The sequence below is a fragment of the Panicum virgatum genome, chromosome 5K (genome assembly GCF_016808335.1).
Source record: "Panicum virgatum strain AP13 chromosome 5K, P.virgatum_v5, whole genome shotgun sequence".
Lineage (NCBI taxonomy): Eukaryota > Viridiplantae > Streptophyta > Magnoliopsida > Poales > Poaceae > Panicum > Panicum virgatum.
Window position 1 is genome coordinate 18,056,841 of NC_053140.1, and position 9,707 is coordinate 18,066,547.

The window sequence follows — 9,707 nt, forward strand, 5'->3', positions numbered from 1 at the left end:
CAGAAATTAATCAAGATGTAAACCTACTATTCACACATAGCAACATCTGCATCACACGTATTCAATTTTGCACGTATTATAGAGAAAATCGCGGCAACATCAAATCAAGCAAGAGACACCAAATTTAACGTGGGAAACCTCAAATTAGAAAAAAAAAAAACTACGGGACCAAGCCATGAATCTCAAACATCAAAAATCATATAAGAACATTTAAGATTCCTGCTATCTAGGGGCGAGGGAGTGGAGGTGCCAATCCATGCATTTTGCGCAAAACGTGTTCGGCTGGTCTGATAAGCTGGTTGATTTTGGCTGAGTCAATAGTAATATTGTGACGGAACCGCCAAATTAAAACTCTAATTAAGCGTAATGGCCGTCATTTGAACACATCGGGCTCATTAGCTTAATGGCTTAATTTGGCGATCCTTTCTCAACCCACGTCCCGATCGAAACATCACCGATAGTCCCACGCGAAGGTGGGCGCAGATGGTACAAGCACGACACATATTTGAATATACAACAAATATACATAGCACTTGACCTTAAGTTTTACAAACCGAGTTTGAATAAATACATAATTCGCAAACTTTACAATACTGAAATCCTGGTTCGTCTAGAGGAACGGGGCCTACAGCTACCAAAAGTGAGCCCTAGAGAGATCCCTAACTAAACGTCCGACTCCACGACCACCCATCCCTCTGCATCCCGGCGGATGAACTTGGCGCAGCAGGGACAGAAGTCTACGTCTGCGTGCCCTGAAAATATTGTGGCAACAAACCCTGAGTATACTAATACTCAGCAAGGCTTACCCGACCAGTGGGTATAACTTAGCCCACATATCTAGACATGCAAGGCTCTTGGCTGGTGGTTATTTTGCAGAAAAAGCAACTAAAGTAATTCCTTACTTTCATTATTTTAGCTTCAGATTCTATATAAATTAACTCTCATCTCATATTCGCAAAGACCTACTATAGCAATCATGGTGATGCAAGCAAAATAATTCGATGAGCTCAATATTTTATATAAACATACCTAACTCACATTCTACATTTTTGCTACGGTGTGACAAAGAGACCAAGGCCCTCATAACCGCGAGACACGGCGAATCGATCCGATTTAACCTTGCAAGATGGACCTAACCAACACGGCACGTATTTGCCCCGTCGGACTATACATACCAACCATTCCCCTCCCCGCCTCGAACTACAGGAACCAGCCCAACGACATATGGTCAGCCGAGCTCAACGTGAGACCACCAAAAGTAAACACATACATCCCAATTCTCCGCGACTACTCGACTCGCCCCAGGAGTTGGGTGCGGGTTCCTGTACTTTCGAAGCAAGGCAGTACTCGGCTTACCGGTTTCGACTACCTCCTACTCCCGGCATGCGGTTAGTACAGTTCAATCCCCGATCAGCACTGCCACATCCACCGGTCCTTAATCGACACAGACGGGGCTAAGACACCCAGGAACCCTGTCCTGATGCCATACCTATCCATCATCCCCGCCCGGTCTCACATTTCCATATTCATTCCGAAACAAATCTCACATACTGAATACATAAAGATAAAAATGTATCTCGCGAGTAACCGGAAATTACTCGGCTCCTAACATCCTACATCTCGCGAGTGCAGGAGACCACTCGTCTTCTACCGGTAACATTAAGCTTAGCACTTCTATCGTCCTATACATGCTAGTATAACTTAGGGAATCCTATGGATCATGCAACTAGGGTTCCAAACAATTCCTGAACTTAATGCACAAGTAGTAGAAACATACATAGGTGTCATAATTTAAAAATACTAGGATGTGCACCGGGGCTTGCCTTGCGCCTGCTGCTCAACACTGGGGTCAGACGGGCCTTGGGCCGGGTGCTCACACCTCTCCTCTTGGGCTTGCGTCGGTTGCTCTTGTGGTGCCGCGATCACCTCAAAGACGGCTCCCTCAGATGCGGATGCTACACGTATGCATATGAATTAAATGAGTGCAGCCCAAGAATGTAACTAGTTTACTTTAACTGAAATACCCTGCGGACTGTCCGCGCCCGAGTGGCGGACTGTCCGCCGCACTATCCTACCAACCCAGCAGAGGCAACAACGTCTCTGGAACTTTTTCCCATTTTACCTGCGGACTGTCCGGCCACCCCTGGCGGACCGTCCGCAGTTCAAGTACTCAACCCACCAGAGACGAAAACGTCTCTGGACAATTTCCTAGACTCTACTGCGGACTGTCCGCGCCCAAGTGGCGGACCGTCCGCAGTTCACCCCTGCGAACCCCCAGAGACGACATCGTCTCTGGAACAATTTCAAGCCTCAACGGCGGACCGTCCGCTCCCTTATAGCGGACCGTCCGCAATCAATCCTGCAAGACAACCAGAGGCAACATCGCCTCTGGACAAAAATTAACCTGACCGGCGGACCGTCCGCGCCTCCCAGGCGGACCGTCCGCGATAACTAATTTCTGACCATCGCCCTAGGCGGCAGCAAGGGCGGCGACGACGGCGGAGGCCGTGCTCCGGCGCCGGCGACACGCCATGGAAGGGGAAAAAGGCTGTGAAGCATAAGAAACTCACCACGAATCCATTCCCGCGGTCGGTTCGAGTGGAGGGCGACCGGAGAGGCAGATCGGCGGTGGAACTGAGCTTCAACACCTCCAATGGCGTCCGGCGGTGGTGGGAAGGATTCCGGCCGTGAGGAGCCGGTCTGGAGGTTTGGGAAAGTGGAGGAGGGGCTAGGGAAGGTACTCACGCAAGGAATCGAGTTAGGATGGCCAGAGAAGGGAAATCGAGGGGAGAGGGCGACGTCGAGGCGAGCGGTCTAGCGTCGCTCGGTTCTGGACGAAATGAGGAGGAAGGGAGATCTGACCAGCGGGTCCCACATCCGTCCAGATAAATATCTGGCGATGCCTCGCGGACTGTCCGCCAACCTCGAGCGGACTGTCCGCGAGTCAGGTGTTACAATCCTACCCCCTAAAAGAAATCTCGCCCCGAGATTTAATGAATCGCTAAAGGGAGAGTTATAAATTGGTGTGTACCTTGATAGACTTGTAGCAATTCCGGACATCTAGCCCGAACAAATTCCTCCGTCTCCCAAGTAGCTTCCCGCTCGGAGTGATTGCTCCATTGCACTTTATAGAAATCACTGGTTTGATTCCAAGTGACCCTGGTTTTGTGATCAACAATTTTGATTGGGTATTCGGGATAGACAAGATCGGGTTCCACTTGTAGTTTCTCAATGTCAAGCACCTTCTCTGGAACACGGAGGCATTTCCTGAGCTGAGATACGTGGAATATATTATGAACCGCGGATAAGTGGGCAGGAAGCTCCAAACGGTATGCCACTGGCCCACATTGCTCAACAATAAGAAAAGGCCCAACATAACGAGGTGCGAGCTTTCCTTTCACCCCGAACCGTTGAACCCCTTTCATTGGAGATACCCGCAGATAGACATGATCCCCCACTTGAAACAGGGTGGATTGACGCTTCTTGTCCGCATAACTCTTTTGTCGGGATTGGGCAATCTTCAAATTTTCCTGAATGACCCGAACCTGCTCTTCTGCTTCATTCACCATATCGGGCCCAAAGAAAGTTCTCTCCCCTGCTTCTGACCAATTCAAAGGCGTTCTGCATTTCCGTCCATATAAGGCCGCAAATGGAGCCATCTTGATGCTTTCTTGAAAACTGTTGTTATAAGCAAACTCGGCCAATGGCAAGCACTCATCCCATTTCTGACTGTAGGTGAGCACGCAAGCTCTAAGCATGTCCTCTAATATTTGGTTTATTCTCTCTGTCTGACCGTCAGTCTGGGGATGATAAGCCGAGCTGCGGAGGAGCCGAGTGCCGACGGCGGCATGAAAGTGCTCCCAAAACCGGGCAATGAACTGAGCACCCCGGTCCAAAATGATTGTTTTTGGAATTCCATGAAGACTCACAATGCGATCTATATATAGCTGAGCGTATTGCTTTGCCGCATGTGTGGTCTTTACCGGTAGAAAATGGGCCGACTTGGTGAGACGATCTACAATAACCCATATCGAGTCATACCCCTTGGAAGTTTTGGGTAGACCGACGATGAAATCCATACTAATGTCTTCCCACTTCCAGGATGGAATACTCAATGGCTGCAAGGGGCCGGCTGATCTCAAGTGGCTAGCCTTAACCCTCCGACAGGTGTCACATTCTGACACATAACTTGCGATTTCCCGCTTCATCCTTGTCCACCAAAACCGCTGTTTCAGATCCTGATACATCTTGTTGCTGCCAGGATGGATAGAATACCTAGAGAGGTGAGCCTCATCAAGAATTTGTTTCCGGAGTTCTAAATCCTTAGGTACCACCAGCCGGTTCTTAAACCATAACACACCCTCGCCATCTAGCCGAAAACATGCCACACGAGGGTCACTTTCCATGAGCCTCTGCCTAATCCTTTCCATGCCAATATTATCTCTTTGAGCGGCAATAGTTCGATCCCGCAGTGTTGGAGTGAGGGTAATATGAGTAAGTGTACCCTCAGCTACTATAGCCAAATTCAACTTCTCCATCTCTTGGCATAGAGTTGCATGCATAGGGGTTACTGAGATACAGTTGCAACTTGCCTTTCTGCTCAATGCATCTGCTACCACATTAGCTTTGCCCGGGTGATAGTGGATTTCCAGATCATAATCCTTAATCAATTCCAACCACCGTCTCTGGCGCAAGTTTAGCTCATTCTGAGTAAAAATATACTTTAGACTCTTGTGGTCGGAGTATATATGCACAGGATTACCCAGAAGATAATGATGCCAAATCTTCACCGCATGCACCACTGCTGCCAATTCCAAATCATGAGTGGCATAATTCTCTTCGTGTCGCCTAAGTGCTCTGGAAGCATAAGCTATCACCCGCTGATCTTGCATAAGGACGCAGCCAAGGCCCGTACCTAATGCATCACATACAAACATCAAGGCCAGAATCATACCTGGCTAAGTCAAAGGCGGAAATGAGAATGCGGCCAAAACTCATACCTGATGCATCACAATAAACATCAAATGGTCGAGTGATATCTGGCTGAGCCAGAACAGGAGCAGACGTCAGAAGTCTTCTCAAGGTCTGGAAAGCCTGCTCACAATTGTTGCCCCAACTAAATCTCACTCCTTTCTTGAGTAATTCGGTCATGGGCCTAGCAATTTTTGAGAACTCCGGTACAAACCGGCGATAATATCCTGCTAGCCCAAGAAAACTTCGAATCTCAGGAACAGAGGTAGGAGCCTGCCAATCCAGGACATCCTGAATCTTGCTAGGATCAACAGATATCCCTTTGTCCGAGATGATGTGGCCCAAGAACTGGACTTCCTTGAGCCAAAAATCGCATTTGCTAAATTTGGCATACAGCTTGTGCTCCCGCAGGCGCTGAAGCACAATGCGGAGATGCTCTGCATGCTCTTCTTCATTCTTGGAAAATATAAGAATGTCGTCGATGAAAACAACGACAAACTTATCTAGCTCGGGCATGAATACCGAGTTCATGAGGTACATGAAATGAGCAGGGGCATTGGTTAGCCCGAAAGACATGACCAGATATTCAAAAAGTCCGTATCTGGTGGAAAAAGCTGTCTTGGGAATATCCTCAGCTCTAATCTTTATCTGATAATAGCCAGAGCGGAGATCAATCTTGAAAAATACTTTGGCCCCGAATAGCTGATCAAACATAATATCAATCCGGGGAAGGGGATATTTATTCTTGATTGTGACAGCATTTAGAAGTCTGTAGTCCACACATAACCTGAGGCTTTCATCCTTCTTTTTCACAAAGAGTGCAGGACAGCCCCAGGGTGACTTGCTAGGACGGATGTAGCCCTTATCAAGCAATTCCTGCAATTGCTTCTTTAGCTCTGCTAGCTCATTGGGTGGCATCCGGTAAGGTCTCCTAGATATCGGTGTCGTACCCGGTTGCAATTCAATGGCAAATTCCACATCACGGTCCGGTGGCATTCCAGGCAAATCATCCGGAAAGATGTCCGGATATTCACACACCACTGGTATGTCCTCTAGCTTCTTGCCCTCGGCGTGGTGCACCGCATGAGTCAAAGACGCTGGATCCCTCAAATTCAAAGTCATACTACCATGAATAGAGGAGTTGATGTGCACGGATTGTGAGGTCGTGTCCAGAGTAACTCCCTGACCCTCCATCCAGTTCATACCCAATATAATATCTATCCTTTGGGTTGGTAACATTATCAGGGCCATAGGGAAAATTTTTCCTTGCAACTGTAGGGGTACTTGCTTAACAAACTGATTGGTGATTAACTTTCCCCCAGGCGAATGAATGTGGTATGGCTTGGGCATGCTTTCAATTTTTAATCCCAGTCTAACAATACACCCCTTGCTAATAAAGGTATGAGACGCCCCTGAATCAAATAATACTGTAACGGGTTGTTCATTTACTGAGAACGTACCCGCCAACACTGGAGCTCCCTCAGGAATACCCTCGAGGGTGGTGTAGTGCACTTGCCCCGGCTTGAAGTGGACCACTTGCTGCTTCTGACCCTGCTGGCTCGACTGCTGGCCTTGCTTGGGTGGCATTGGGCAATTCCGTGCAAAGTGACCCGGCTGCCCGCAGTTGTAGCACGGAAACAGATTGGGGCGCACCCCCGGCTGCTGCACCCAGACCTTCTGCTCATTCTGCTGAGGAGCAGGAGGCCTGACCGTCCCCTGTGGCTGAGTGTACTGAGGGGGCCTGTATCCCCACTGCTGCTGTGGCTGGTGCTGAAAGGGGGCTCGCTGTGGGCCCGACTGCACCAAGCGAAACCTCTGAGGGGCACTGCTAGAGGATCCCGCTGCCGGCGCCTTTCTCTTCTTTTCTGCCTTGTGAGCTAGGTGGGCATCCTCCTGTATGATAGCCCCGTTGACTAGCTCACTGAAACTGTCGAACCTGACCATCGCCAAGCGATCCTGGAGTTTGGTACTGAGCCCCTGCCTGAAACAGGCCTGCTTCTTCTCGTCAGTGTCCACATGGTACCCAGCATACTGTGAGAGAGTGTTGAATGCTTGGGAGTACTGTAGTACACTGTTATTTCCCTGCTTCAGGGCCAAGAACTCGGTGAGCTTCCTTCTAATCACCCCCATCAATTCCCACGGAAAAACCCCAGAAACCCTACAAAAATGAGATGCAAGCTCGCCCTACGCTCAAAACCCATTTTTATATTTTTAGAAAAACTCGAAATTTAGTCATGCCTGTACCACCCTCGGTGAGTTTCGGCTCTGATACCAGCTGTGACGGAACCGCCAAATTAAAACTCTAATTAAGCGTAATGGCCGTCATTTGAACACATCGGGCTCATTAGCTTAATGGCTTAATTTGGCGATCCTTTCTCAACCCACGTCTCGATCGAAACATCACCGATAGTCCCACGCGAAGGTGGGCGCAGATGGTACAAGCACGACACATATTTGAATATACAACAAATATACATAGCACTTGACCTTAAGTTTTACAAACCGAGTTTGAATAAATACATAATTCGCAAACTTTACAATACTGAAATCCTGGTTCGTCTAGAGGAACGGGGCCTACAGCTACCAAAAGTGAGCCCTAGAGAGATCCCTAACTAAACGTCCGGCTCCACGACCACCCATCCCTCTGCATCCCGGCGGATGAACTTGGCGCAGCAGGGACAGAAGTCTACGTCTGCGTGCCCTGAAAATATTGTGGCAACAAACCCTGAGTATACTAATACTCAGCAAGGCTTACCCGACCAGTGGGTATAACTTAGCCCACATATCTAGACATGCAAGACTCTTGGCTGGTGGTTATTTTGCAGAAAAAGCAACTAAAGTAATTCCTTACTTTCATTATTTTAGCTTCAGATTCTATATAAATTAACTCTCATCTCATATTCGCAAAGACCTACTATAGCAATCATGGTGATGCAAGCAAAATAATTCGATGAGCTCAATATTTTATATAAACATACCTAACTCACATTCTACATTTTTGCTACGGTGTGACAAAGAGACCAAGGCCCTCATAACCGCGAGACACGGCGAATCGATCCGATTTAACCTTGCAAGGTGGACCTAACCAACACGGCACGTATTTGCCCCGTCGGACTATACATACCAACCATTCCCCTCCCCGCCTCGAACTACAGGAACCAGCCCAACGACATATGGTCAGCCGAGCTCAACGTGAGACCACCAAAAGTAAACACATACATCCCAATTCTCCGCGACTACTCGACTCGCCCCAGGAGTTGGGTGCGGGTTCCTGTACTTTCGAAGCAAAGCAGTACTCGGCTTACCGGTTTCGACTACCTCCTACTCCCGGCATGCGGTTAGTACAGTTCAATCCCCGATCAGCACTGCCACATCCACCGGTCCTTAATCGACACAGACGGGGCTAAGACACTCAGGAACCCTGTCCTGATGCCATACCTATCCATCATCCCCGCCCGGTCTCACATTTCCATATTCATTCCGAAACAAATCTCACATACTGAATACATAAAGATAAAAATGTATCTCGCGAGTAACCGGAAATTACTCGGCTCCTAACATCCTACATCTCGCGAGTGCAGGAGACCACTCGTCTTCTACCGGTAACATTAAGCTTAGCACTTCTATCGTCCTATACATGCTAGTATAACTTAGGGAATCCTATGGATCATGCAACTAGGGTTCCAAACAATTCCTGAACTTAATGCACAAGTAGTAGAAACATACATAGGTGTCATAATTTAAAAATACTAGGATGTGCACCGGGGCTTGCCTTGCGCCTGCTGCTCAACACTGGGGTCAGACGGGCCTTGGGCCGGGTGCTCACACCTCTCCTCTTGGGCTTGCGTCGGTTGCTCTTGTGGTGCCGCGATCACCTCAAAGACGGCTCCCTCAGATGCGGATGCTACACGTATGCATATGAATTAAATGAGTGCAGCCCAAGAATGTAACTAGTTTACTTTAACTGAAATACCCTGCGGACTATCCGCGCCCGAGTGGCGGACTGTCCGCCGCACTATCCTACCAACCCAGCAGAGGCAACAACGTCTCTGGAACTTTTTCCCATTTTACCTGCGGACTGTCCGGCCACCCCTGGCGGACCGTCCGCAGTTCAAGTACTCAACCCACCAGAGACGAAAACGTCTCTGGACAATTTCCTAGACTCTACTGCGGACTGTCCGCGCCCAAGTGGCGGACCGTCCGCAGTTCACCCCTGCGAACCCCCAGAGACGACATCGTCTCTGGAAAAATTTCAAGCCTCAACGGCGGACCGTCCGCTCCCTTATAGCGGACCGTCCGCAATCAATCCTGCAAGACAACCAGAGGCAACATCGCCTCTGGACAAAAATTAACCTGACCGGCGGACCGTCCGCGCCTCCCAGGCGGACCGTCCGCGATAACTAATTTCTGACCATCGCCCTAGGCGGCAGCAAGGGCGGCGACGACGGCGGAGGCCGTGCTCCGGCGCCGGCGACACGCCATGGAAGGGGGAAAAGGCTGTGAAGCATAAGAAACTCACCACGAATCCATTCCCGCGGTCGGTTCGAGTGGAGGGCGACCGGAGAGGCGGATCGGCGGTGGAACTGAGCTTCAACACCTCCAATGGCGTCCGGCGGTGGTGGGAAGGATTCCGGCCGTGAGGAGCCGGTCTGGAGGTTTGGGAAAGTGGAGGAGGGGCTAGGGAAGGTACTCACGCAAGGAATCGAGTTAGGATGGCCGGAGAAGGGAGATCGAGG